Source organism: Vitis vinifera, chromosome 13 (genome assembly GCF_030704535.1).
Source record: "Vitis vinifera cultivar Pinot Noir 40024 chromosome 13, ASM3070453v1".
In the NCBI taxonomy this organism is placed as follows: domain Eukaryota; kingdom Viridiplantae; phylum Streptophyta; class Magnoliopsida; order Vitales; family Vitaceae; genus Vitis; species Vitis vinifera.
Window position 1 is genome coordinate 22,304,674 of NC_081817.1, and position 13,572 is coordinate 22,318,245.

Genomic DNA, 13,572 nt, shown 5'->3' on the forward strand with positions numbered 1-13,572 from the left:
GTTATGTTTTAAATAGAATTTTATTAAGGCCTATTCTTAAGAAAACTCCCTATGAGCTTTGGAAAAACAAGAAACCCAACATTAGCTATTTCAAAGTCTTTGGGTGCAAATGCTTTATATTTAACACCAAAGACAATCTTGGAAAATTTGATGCAAAATCGGATGTTGGAATTTTCCTTGGTTACTCAACTTCAAGTAAAGCTTTTAGAGTTTTTAACAAAAGAACCATGGTAGTTGAGGAGTCCATCCATGTTATTTTTTATGAATCTAACAATTCTCTCCAAGAAAGAGAGAGCTTTGATGATGATTTAGGCTTGGAGACCTCCATGGGAAAATTACAAATTGAAGATAGAAGGCAACAAGAAGAAGTTGTAGAGGATCCCAAGAAAGAGGAATCACCTTTGGCACTACCTCCTCCTCAACAAGTGCAAGGTGAATCAAGCCAAGACCTCCCTAAAGATTGGAAGTTTGTCATCAACCACCCACAAGATCAAATTATAGGTAATCCATCTAGTGGGGTAAGAACTAGATCATCCCTTAGAAATATTTGCAATAATCTTGCTTTTATCTCTCAAATTGAACCTAAAAATATAAAAGATGCTCTAGTTGATAAAAATTGGATTATTGTCATGCAAGAAGAGTTAAACCAATTTGAAAGAAGTGAAGTATGAGAATTAGTGCCAAGACCTCAAAATCAAAGTGTTATTGGAACTAGATGGGTCTTTAGAAACAAAATGGATGAAAATGGCATAATTATAGGGAATAAAGCAAGATTGGTAGCCCAAGGTTTTAATCAAGAAGAAGGGATAGATTATGAGGAAACCTTTGCTCCCATGGCTAGATTGGAAGCCATTAGGATGCTACTTGTCTTTGCATGTTTTAAAGACTTTGTTTTATATCAAATGGATGTGAAAAGTGCTTTCTTAAATGGCTTTATAAATGAAGAAGTATATGTTGAACAACCACCCGGTTTTCAAAGTTTTAACTTTCCTAATCATGTTTTTAGACTTAAAAAAGCACGTTATGGTTTGAAACAAGCACCTAGAGCATGGTATGAAAGATTGAGTAAATTTCTTTTGAAAAAGGGTTTTAAAATGGAAAAAATTGACACAACTATTTTCATAAAAACCAAAGATAATGACATGCTCTTAGTACAAATATACGTTGATGATATCATTTTTGGAGCTACTAATGTTTCTCTTTGTGAAGAATTCTCTAAATGCATGCATAGTGAGTTCGAAATGAGCATGATGGGAGAACTTATTTTCTTCCTTGGACTTCAAATCAAGCAACTAAAGGAAAGAACCTTCATCAATCAAGCCAAGTATATAAGGGATCTCCTCAAAAGGTTCAATATGGAGGAAGCCAAAACAATGAAGACTCCAATGAGTTCATCCATCAAGCTTGACATGGATGAGAAAGGTAAGCCTGTCAACTCAACTATGTATAGAGGCATGATAGGTTCTTTGCTATACTTGACCGCTAGTAGACCCGACATCATGTATAGTGTATGCTTGTGTGCTAGATTTCAATCTTGCCCTAAGGAATCTCATTTAAGTGTTGTAAAACGAATTCTTAGATATTTAAAAGGAACTATGGACATAGGTCTATGGTATCCTAAGGGTGATAACTTTGAATTGATTGGATACTCGGATGCCGACTTTGCCGGTTGTACAGTTGAGAGGAAAAACACTAGTGACACTTGTCATTTCCTAGGACACTCACTTGTTTCATGGCATAGTAAGAAGCAAAATTCGGTAGCTTTGTCTACGGCGGAAGCCGAATACATAGCAGCCGGTTTATGTTGTGCACAAATCCTTTGGATGAAACAAACACTTAGTGATTTCAATTTGATTTTTGGGCATGTTCCTATAAAATGTGTTAACACTAGTGCCATAAACATTTCAAAAAATCCGGTACAACACTCTAGGACTAAGCATATAGAGATAAGACATCATTTTCTTAGAGACCATGCACAAAAGGGTGACATTACACTTGAATTTGTAAGCACAAAAGATCAACTTGCCGATATTTTTACAAAATCCCTAAGTGAAGAGCAATTTGTTGATATTAGAAGACAACTAGGGGTGATTTCTTTATGATCAAATGATTGCTTGATGAATTCTTGTTGATATTGCTCTTGAATATACCCTATGATTGCGTGAAATTCATATCATATGCATCATATAGAAATAATCATAGGAAAGAGGTCAAATTTTGACCAAAAATCAAAATTCCCGTGGCATTGGACATAAAAAATTGGGGATTTCAACTGAAAAGTGCAAAAAAAAATTGGAAAAATTGATTGTTGACCATGCCGTTGACCGTTGACCAGGAGGTCGTTGGGCCTAAGAATTTAAAACGCCCCCCGCGCGCTTCATTTCTCCCATTTTCGCCTCCAGAGCTTGCCGTCCCTTCACATCCCTACTTCCCGAAGACTCTTTGGCCAGATTTCGGACCGATTGCAAGTTGAGGACTTGATTTTGGGACGGATTTGGGCTAGGATTTTGGTTTGAAACCCAGGGTTTCACCTCTTGAGAGCGTCTCCTCTCTGCACTGCGCGTCTCAGGGCTGTTCAACTCCATCTCCAGGCGTCTAGGGTTTCGGGTTTGTGGTTGCATCTTCCTCTCTGCTTTCATTCTCTGTTTGGACTCTTTCTTCTGCTCTTTCGCTTCATTGATGGCACCACGGAGAGAGACGGGCACTTCCAAGGCTCAGGGCAAGCGCCCTGTTGAGCAATCTCAGCCCGAGCAGACGGAGGTTCGCCGAAAGGCGAGGTTTGACACGACACTATTCAGTTCGAATGACTACTATCAGTGCTACAAGCAAAAATTTGCTCAGAGGAAAGTCGTCCTAGGGAGAAGTGTCAATTTCTCCCAACTTCAGCACTTTGGCTTTGAGGGGTTGTTCGGACGGATGGGATGGCTGCCCGTAGTGACGATCTCTGAGCCGGTCTTCCCGACTCTAGTGCGGGCTTTCTATTCTCGGGCGACCTACGGGCTTGGAGGACCCGTATTATCCATTGTGAGAGGCGTTGAGATCCGTTTGAGTCCCGAGAGCATCTGCCGCATTCTCGACATTCCTTCGATTGGACTCCGTGTTTATGAGGCCAAGGCGTGGCCCACTGTGCCGGGATTTGAGCCTAGAGAAGTTGTTCAGAGGTTGTGCGGACTTGTTGATCCTCAGGGGATGGGCAAACCATCGGCTCACAACTTGACAGTGACTAGTCGAGTCCTTCACCATATGATTTGTTCGATTCCCTTGCCACGTGGAAGACATCGAGAAGAGGTCTCCTACCTCGAGGCTTTCATTGTTGACTCGATCCTCACCGGGAGACTGATTCATGTTGGCTACCTTATGATGATGCATATGATCTCCTGTGTTGAGAGCTCGACATGAGTACTCCCCTATGGTCGCTTCCTTACCCGTGCTTTCAAGGATGCCGGGATCAACTTGAGTAGAGAGAGATTTTGAGGCTCCCACCACCTATGACACGTATGATGAGTAGTTTCTAGGGTGCATGAAGTTCGAGAAGGCACCCGATGGCTCCTAGGTTAGGAAAGCCAAGCGACAGGCCCGGGGACATGATCAGATACATCTCGGAGTAGAGGAGGAGGCTGAGATCAGAGAGATGGAGAATGGGTTGGACCCTCAGAGGGACTTTGAGCAGAGAGGACCCGAGCTTGACATTCCGCCTCCACATCAGTCAGAGGGCATTCATGTTGAGGCTACGTTCTCCGAGCCTATGATGACAGAGTCGTCCTTAATAGCAGGCCCTTCATCTCAGCCATCATTTACCGAGCTACCATCTCAGGCACCTCATGTTCCTGATCATGCACCTTGGATGGATCTCTCCGCGCAGATCAGCTCTCTTGGGACTCGTATGGAGGAGTTTGCCCTAGTCCATGACTCCCGCTTCTACTCTATGGAGGACCATCTCAATCAGTATCAGACTAGAGTCACCTCTCGGTTTGATCACTTCCAGTAGCGATTTGAGCGCATAGAGGAGCGTATGGATCAGCAGCAGGCTACCTTCGACCATCTCGAGCAGCGCATGGATCGTATTGAGAGCCGTCAGGCGAGTCAGCATGAGGAGATGATGGCATATCTCCGCTCCCTGTTTCCTCCTCCATCCCCTTAGCCTTGAGGCTTTTTAGACATCCCCCTTCGTTTTTTTTTTATGTTGCCAAAGGGGGATATATTTATAGGATCTAGGATCTATAGGATTTTAGACCCTCAATTTTGTCCCTCGACACTGACATTTATCCTTTGGGTGTCACCTGCACCCATCGTTCTCATATGGCACCACTAGGGCCCCTTTTTGGGCTTAGTCGGTGTCCGAGCCTCGTGTGGGCTTGTCTGTGGTCTATTGTGGTGCGTATGTGGTTCATTTTGGAGGGTCATCGTGGCCATTTTCCTAGTCGTTCACATCACCCTATAAGAAGGAAGTGGGGTCATCCCGATGTTTTAGCTTAGTTGGAGTTTATAGGGGCATGTTGAAGTTCGGAGCACTCGGGTTTGTTTTGATTATAGCTCCCTCATTCAGACTCGGAATTGCACACCGTTTTTTTTCATGGATTCCTCACTCTTCAAGGACCATTCTGTCAAATTTTCAAAATTTTTTGCAACCGGTTCGACTGATTGGCATCCGGTTCAGCCGGTTCATCGAGTCAGCCGGTGTAGAACACTGATTTTTGGTAATTATTTTGATCATATCTCCATTTTCCAAACTCGGAATTGCATACCGTTTTTTTTCATGGATTTCTCACTCTTCCAGGAACATTCTGTCAAATTTTCAAATTTTTTTTTACAACCTGTTCGACCAGTTGGCATCCGGTTCAGCCGGTTCATCGAGTCAGCTGGTGTAAAACACTGATTTTGGTAATTTTGGGACCCAAATCCTACATGGCTCAGGCCTATAAGCTCCAGATCAGTTTTGGGCAATGTTGTGGGCCCAATTTGGGTCTTGGTTTGGGTTCCTTGCAGCTCACCACGAATCCATATGGATTCTTGGTGGTGAAGCAAGCTGAAAACTGAAGAGAGTGAGCTGGCCTCGTAAGTGCAAGAGAAATAATGGGGGGTGTGTTTTCCATGCTGATGGAGGGGATTTCGGTGCTGAAGGGGAAGGAACCCAGGAGGCTCAAATGCTGAGAGGGGTATGAGTATAAAAGGTGAGAAGATAGGAGGGCAAGAAGGAAAGGAGGACACTTTGGAGATGGGATATTTTGCTGGTGAGAAAAACAGAAGGTTAGGGCATCTTCTGAGTTAAGATCGTGGGGGAAAGCTTCAACACTGTGGTTATTTTGAAGAGGAGAGCTACAGCATCTCAGTTTTTGGAGGTCATCATCGGCATACATGGATCATATTTGGTGGAGATTCTGAGGTAAGTAGGCTGAATTTTTTTTACCTACAGTTTATCTTCATCTTCTTCATATGCGTTTTCTTTTTCCGCATCATCTTTTATTTCCTTTGATATGAAAATTGTATTGCTTGGGTGTGGGTAATAAAGGCCACATATGATTGTTATTGATTGGTTATGAATGGTTTAGAAACTTTCTGACCAAATTTAGGATTTTTTATCAACCGGCTAAATCGGTTGAACTGGTTCAGCGCCATAGCTAGCTGCCTCTGTCAGCCATGAGGAACCCCTGACCTTTCTTTGTCTGATTCTCACTCATCCGAGCTTGGAATTGAGAACCGTTTCTTTTGTTTGTTTGTTTGTTTATTCAGTTAGAAACTTTCTGGCCAAATTTGGGACTTTTTATCAACCGTCTGAACCGGTTGGGAACCGGTTCAGCGCCATAGCTGGCTGCCTCTATCAGTCATGAGGAACCCCTGACCTTTCTTTGTCTGGTTCTCACTCATCCGGGCTTGGAATTGAGAACCGTTTCTTTTGTTTGTTTCCTTATTCAATTAGAAACTTTATGGTCAAATTTGGGATTTTTTATCAACCGCCTAAACCAGTTGGGAACCGGTTCAACCTGTTCAGCACCATAGCCGCCTCTGTCAGCCATGAGGAACCCCTGACCTTTCTTTGTCCGGTTCTCACTCATCCGGGCTCGGAATTGAGAACCGTTTCTTTTGTTTGTTTCCTTATTCAATTAGAAACTTTTTGACCAAATTTGGGATTTTTTATCAACCGTCTGAACCAGTTGGGAACCGATTCAACCTGCTCAGCACCATAACTGGTTGCCTCTGTCAGCCGTAAGGAACCCTTGACCTTTTTTTGTCTGGTTCTCATTCGTTCGGGCTCGGAATTGAATGTCGTTACTTTTGTTTGAATCCTTACTCATTTAGGAGTTTTCTAAAAAAATTTGGGAATTCTTCTCAATAGGTTGTACCAGTTGAGAACTAGTTCAACCTGTTCTGCTGGAGGACTTTAGGTAGCCCTCGATTTTGGCATTTTTCGAGCCCGTATCCATTGGGGCTCAAACCCATTTGCTATAGGGCACTTGTGAGCCATCTTGAAGGTTTAAGTCAGTGTTTGATTTCAGTTAGTATGGGCAATTTTGAAGTTATGGGTGGTGTGGTCTAGATGAGTCTAGTTCGATTTGTATGACATTTGGGGAGTCCCTTACCTCATTTCAACCAGCTATCTTCCTTTTTGGCACAAGCTTTGATGCTTGATTTTGAATACATGTTGCGTGGCTGATTCACCCTCTGCTGTAGCACATGGCTAGGGACCACAGGTATGCATCGTTGGTTTTGATTGTTGAATCATATGCATGCATGGTGCTTAATCTTAAATGTTTGTTATGTGTTTATCTGTGTTTGGCTGACCTTTTATGCAGCGCTTGGCTGGGGACCACAGGTACTCACCCATTGTTTTGGTTGGTTGAATTCATATGCATGCCAAATACCAATTAGGATTGTGTGATTCATGACATCTATTTAGCCTAGGGTTTCATTTTTTACCCATATGCTCCCACATACCCAATTCATTACTAGAGACCGTGTTCCGGGCCTAGAGGGGTGCTACCTCGCATGAGGTACCTTCCCAATGGGTAACCTGATCCCCGGACCCAGAATCTAGTTTTCGCAGACCGCTTTTTCCATACTAGAGTCATTAGGGGTTTTTGTTCTTACTAAATTTTCCCCATTTTAAAAACAAAAAAAAAAAGTAAGTGGCGACTCCATACAACACCGTTCCTCACCGGGGGCGGGTTTTTCAAAACTAGAAAACACAAACTTTTTCTTTCTTTCTTTTCTTTTAAAAGCGAGTCGCGCCAGTCTGGTGGATCGGGTGAGGGTCCACAAGGATCTAGGAGTCTCTCATGCATGTCATTGTTATCATTGTCATATCTATCTTATTATACATGTGAGATTTCCATATATATATGATATGATATTTTTATCCATTGATTTTTCGTGTTTACATTGCTTATCGTTTGATTGATCCATGATTGGTTTGAGGGGGAGATTTCTTTCTCTCCTAGATAACCAAGGTTTGTCATCATAAAAAAAAAGGGAGATTGTTAGCCCAAGGGTTCTCCTAATTGGGTTTTGATGATAACAAACTATGGTTAAGTAACTAATTGATTTAATGTTTAAGAATCTCAGGTATAAACTCAAAAATTCATCAAAGGACCAAATGAATACAAGATCGAGACACTTGGAAGACTTGAGATCATAGCAAACTAATGTAAGATGAATGCATGAGTGCACTTAGGATTTTTATACGTTTTCATGCATCTTAGAAAACTCAATTTATTCTTTAAAATGTCGACTTCATTAAAACCCGAGTTTTTAACTAATTTACCTTAGGCAAAATGTTTCAAAATTGACTTAATAATTTACCTAAAGACCTTGCCTAAGTGTTAGAAAAGAAAGGAATCAAAAAATAGGTTTTTCGGGGCCAAAAAGGCTCAACCGGTCGACCGGTTGAGGTCGTCCGATCGAGGAAAGTTAAAAACCTTCTCTCTCTCCTAGTAGCCTTCTCTTCCCGGTCGAGGTGATTCCTTTACCGGTTGAGGCAACGGTAACCTGTCATGCATTAAATGCTCCAACGGCTAGTGAACCGATCGACCCCTAGCTCGACCGGACGAGGTTGCCTTTTGCTGATTTTGACTCCCGAGCTTAGAAACCTATAAATTGAGAGCTCCACTTCATTTATTGATAAGATAACACTTGCATTCAAAGCCCACCTACCTGTTCTTGATCAAAAAGCTCTCATTTCTTTCATAAGTGCATTAAATCACCACTTGCATATCCTTTAGTGCACTCTTGTTGTCATCCTAGCTTTGCCTTGTATTTGAGCCATCTTTAAGCTAAGTTGAGTGAGTATATTTTGTGACAATCTGAGTGTTAAAGCCTTCAAGAAAGTTGAATCTTGAAGAGGTTGTGTAAGAGCCCATTGGAGCCGGAATCCAAGTGTAAGAAGATTGGAAGCTTGGTTAAAGCTTCAAGTTAGTGGAACCCTCACTCGGTTAGGAGGTTGAGGAGAGTGGACGTAGGCAAGGAAGTGTCGAACTACTATAAACCCGAGTTTGAATTCTCTCAACTCTATCACTTTACTTTGCTTATATTTTGTTTAATTTTGTTGTGATTGAAAAGATTTTAAAAACCCAATTCACCCCCCCCCCCCCCCCTTTTAGGTGTTTTTCTTAACTAAACATAGTCTTTGTTTTCTCAATTATATAATAAATACAAATTTATTATTGGTTTATTTACTATCAATAAAATGAATTTATTTTTATTAATAGTATAATAAACTCTCTTTTTTCAAATTCTTACTTTATAATATTTTTAGAGAAAAAAAATTTGTCAAATACTAAAATAATAAAATAATAATAATCAATCTAAAAGGAATTGAAACATTTACATATAGGAGTTTAGTTGCTAATTGATTTGATTAACATGACAAGTAAAATGGTATTTTTGGAATAATCGGATGACTCATTAAAAAGTGAATGTATTTCAAATTATTTTTAAATAAATGAAAATAATACTAATTTAAAAAAATTTTGATTGTTTTTTCCATATATTTTCTTATTAGTGAATCAAATTTCATTTTCCCCTTTTTATTTTTAATTATTTTTCATATTTATCTCATTAATCCTATTTTAAAAAATTACTATAACTTCACTTTTAAATTTTTATATATTTGTCATTTTAATTTTATTTGATTTTAAATAATTATTTTAAAATATTAAAGATATAAAATTATTTAAAATTTGCTAAAATATATATAAAAAAAATTAATGAAGTTTTAATGTTTTATAAATTAAAATTAATTTGATAAGATAAATTATTAATATAATTTTTGATAATTTAAATAAATTAATATTAGTAGCAAAAAATTATCATCACAAGTTTCTAATAAAATTTTATAAATTAAATCTCAAATAAAAAGTTTTATATAAATCAATTTAATTTTTTATTTAAAATGTAATAAAACATGTTTTAATAAAAGTAGTTTTAAATTTTAAAATAAATAAATTTAAGCTAATTTTAAAAATAAATTAATAAATATTATCATTGATTATACTTATGTCAATTACATTTTATTTTATGATTATTTGTTTTAAATCCAAAGCGTTGGTCTGCTTATCCGTTGGTCAGCCATGTTAGCCATGTGGGCGTTAGGTGGTCCTGCCTCACTAATTGTTAGGGTTAAATATAGAGAAACCATAAAAAAAATGTCAAATTTATTTGGAAATCTTTCTAGTGATATAAGTAGGATGGAAACTGATCCTCAAAATTGTAGAAGAAAATACTTAAAAAATTGAAAATCAATTGTATCAATTGATACTTTAGAACACTATATAAAAAATTGAGAAATGGCAAGACAAAATATCAAAGATATTTATCAACTAGGAACTTTCAAATGGAAATCAACTTATAAAATCAAAGTTTCAGAGAATACACATTCTATAGGATTAGAAACGGAGACTATAGAACTCCTTAGTTCAACAGATATTGAAACACTAAGAAATCAAGCCTTCAAAATCCTACATATAGGAGCTATCCAAGTAGCGGTCAAACCTTTAACCTGGATTGGGTTAAACAAACCTATTTGCGTTTGCCTCGAAGATGCAAGACACAACAACTTTGATGATTCTTTGTTAAGAGTCATGGAATCAACATGACACATGGCCTTGTTTATTTAAACCGTTTTCCAAACTTAGAGTTAAATTGTATAGATGATATATCTATCCAAAAAGCCTTAACCCTAAATGTTCAAACTAAAGGTTATGACATGGACCTTAGAGCTAAGAATATCCTTATAGTATATAGAGTATGCTACAAAGCAATGACCACCTTAATAAATGCAAGGTGTTTATTGACTTATCCCAAATGGAAAACCCTTTTATTCCAATCAAATGAGGAACATTCATCAACCATGATTCCAGAAGAGATTCCTTGGGAATCTTTAACCCATTCAAATACCTGGAACTTCAAACAGTTAGCCCTTCCAAAACCAATTGAAGTTAGGAAACTTCTCTTTATCATGCTAGATGATAAATGGAATGTTACCCTATAGTTTGCCAAATGGGAAGGATCGAGTAGTAGAATCTCTACTCATGGAAGTAGAACTTCCTCTCCCCCTATACCTTATTTCGAAAACAATTCTCAAAAATCATCTGTCAAACTTGATAATGTGGATTTTACTCCTAACATCCCTCAACCTAGTGAACAAAACTTTATAATTGAATTAGTAGATAAAATCCCGGATCCAAATCTTCAAAAAGAATACTTCAAAAAATATTTAGAAATCCAAAACAAAATAGTGAAAAACAATTAGAAAATACAAATCGATACAGCCTAAAAACTGTATTAAAACAATTTTATAAACCTAAACCAATAGGAATTTAAGACCTTCAAAATGAAATAAGTCAAATTAAACTTCAAATTAACATCATGTTAATTCAATATCAAGAAATGGAAACTAGACTTCAAATACTAGAAAATGAAAAGGTTCAAATCATAGAGGATAATAATAAACAGTTAGATAAAGGGGAATCTTTTGAATTGTTTGTAAAAACAATAATAAGAATGAAATCTCAAAGAAAAACATAATGGTATTATACCATATGATTTCTTCACTACTTCTTTTTGTTATTTTTTTAATTTTTAATATGCCTGGAAGAGTTTCTACAAAAAAAACTCTTATAAGTTCTTGTTTAAGAGTGTGTTGTTCTTGTTGAAACATTGAAAGGATAAACCTATTATGAGGAAATCTTTTATTTCTCATATAAAAGATATGCGATAAAATTCCGCTTTCATTTTATTTTCTACTTAATTTATCTTTTTAACTGTAGAAACATGTGCAAATACTATCTATCTATCTATATATAAAGAAAATTGTGACCTAAAGTTATGAAAAAATATGTAAAATTCTTAAGACCAAAAGTTATATAAACCAAGCCTAAACTCAAAAAACGCAACAACATAAGGTTAAAACTCATAAAAATACTCCTAAACCAAGCCTAAAGAACCTCTAAAAAGAGATAGGGAAAACATAGGTGTGGACCCCGCATTTCGGCTCAATGCGTTTCCCACTCGAATGGCGAGCTCGATTTTGATTTTGAAAAATTGGTTTTTATTGATTAAGAAAAATGACTTGGAGTCGCCACTTATTTTTGTTTTATTTTTAAAAGGGTAAACAAAATAAGAAAGAAAAACCCTAAGTGTGACTCTTTATTTGGAAAAGGTGATCTACGAAAAACCGGATCGGGTTCGGGGGTCAGGTTACTTATCGGGAAGGTACGGTAAAGACCGTAGCACCCCTCTAAGTCCCTAAAGTCGGGTCTCTACTAATAAAATGAAGCTGACATGGCAACCAATGAGAAAATCAATGAATATTCAAATCAATCATGCACCTATGAGAATTAGAAACAAGCATAAGGAGTGACCATGATGCGAGAAAATACATACCTGGGTGGCGAACCAATATGCGCTATCAAGAGGAGGGTTAGTGCACAATTAAGAAATAATTTCGAGCATGTCATAGAGCAGAATAAATCAATCATGTATCATAATCAAATCAAATCAATCAGTCAATCAATCAATCGGTCACATATGTGGGGCCCCCACCAAAGCCCGTTTACTTTAGCATGAATTAATTCCACAAATTCCATTATTCGGAATTACGGAATTTAAATTCATGTTTATTTTAAAACGTTTTAAAAAACAGAGGAGATGTGAAAATTGCTTGCCAGAAAGAAAAATGGCAGCAAATTTTTTATTGGAAAGTGAGACTTTTGGAACCTAAAAATTCCAAAGAGGAAGTATGGGAGAATTGGGATTATTTGAAAATCAGATTTTTGAGAAAATGTTTGCAAAATGGGATTAGGAGCAATGGTTAAGAATAGAGAATGAAGAAATAAAAGGTGAGGACTCATGGTCAAAAGCTGCACGTCTGGGGTGGCCATGCAAAAAGTGGTCATGCAAAGGGGAAATATGCAAGAGTGGGCCCAGTATGGGAGAGTACTTCTGTTGCCTCTACTCCAGGTCAGTTTTCTCCCCTATCTCAGTGGCTGAACCCAGAACTGCAGCAATAAGAGCCGCTTCAAACCCCTTGCTGTCTGGCAACAAGTCTGCCCACTTGCCCCCATCTTCTTCGGATGAAAGAGATCGCCTTCTAGTCTTATTTTCTGGTTCCATGGATTCCATCTAAGGCTTTCTGAACGACCCTGTTTCATGCACTCTTATCGAATTAGCAACATGCCCTGATCTTGTCCTCTTAAGGGACTCCTGCAGTGGTTTTCCAATTGGATCCTTGGTCAGCTTTGATGAGTAGAATGGCAATACCGCGACATTGAGTGAGTTCACATGAACAACTGTTGGTTTGGTGGTCTTCTATCTAGGAAGAGCCTTCATGAATCTGTTGGTGTCGAAGCTCTCATCCTCAAACGGTTCTTCCTTTCCCAGTCACCTCCCTCTTCAAACGACTTCTTTGCCTTATAAACATAAGACAATTGCTGATATGAGAGGGTACTCTAAAGAAGTCCATCACGAACCTGAGTAGCTACATCGTGAACAGCTCTGGGTCCATGGGGGATGAACACAACTGAGGATTTAGAAACAACACCGATTTCTTTCATGGTGTCGAAGTGTTGTATGACAAGGATCAATCCATCTCCAAAACAGTCAAGCACTGATCATTGGGCAGCACGCCATATTTAGCATTAATCCTCTTTGCTTCTGCCTCACCAGAATGCTCTAGTTTCTCATCAAGGTTCGCACTGATAATTGTAGGCTCAGGCTTTCTCATCAGCATGACATCCTTAATTTCATCATTTGTTCCTTCCTCTCGCAAATTCGATTCAGCATCATCAGTAGCTATAGCTCTGGAAAGCACATAACGGGAAATATACTCAGAGTGATCTGACGGAGAAGACGTTAATACCAGGCTTAGAAATGAAAGTGATGAATCCTCTGGACCCTCTGATTTCAGGGCAATGTGGTAGCAAAGCTTGGAGATCCATTGATGGAGGGTCTCACGCATCTGCAGGTTGGAGAAGTGATGTGTCCCAAGATGAGGTACGGATCTGAGCCTGTAATATCATCATCAATAGCCAAAGTTCCCATATCCAAAGTGAGAGCTCCTTGGGATGACCAGGTGGAAAT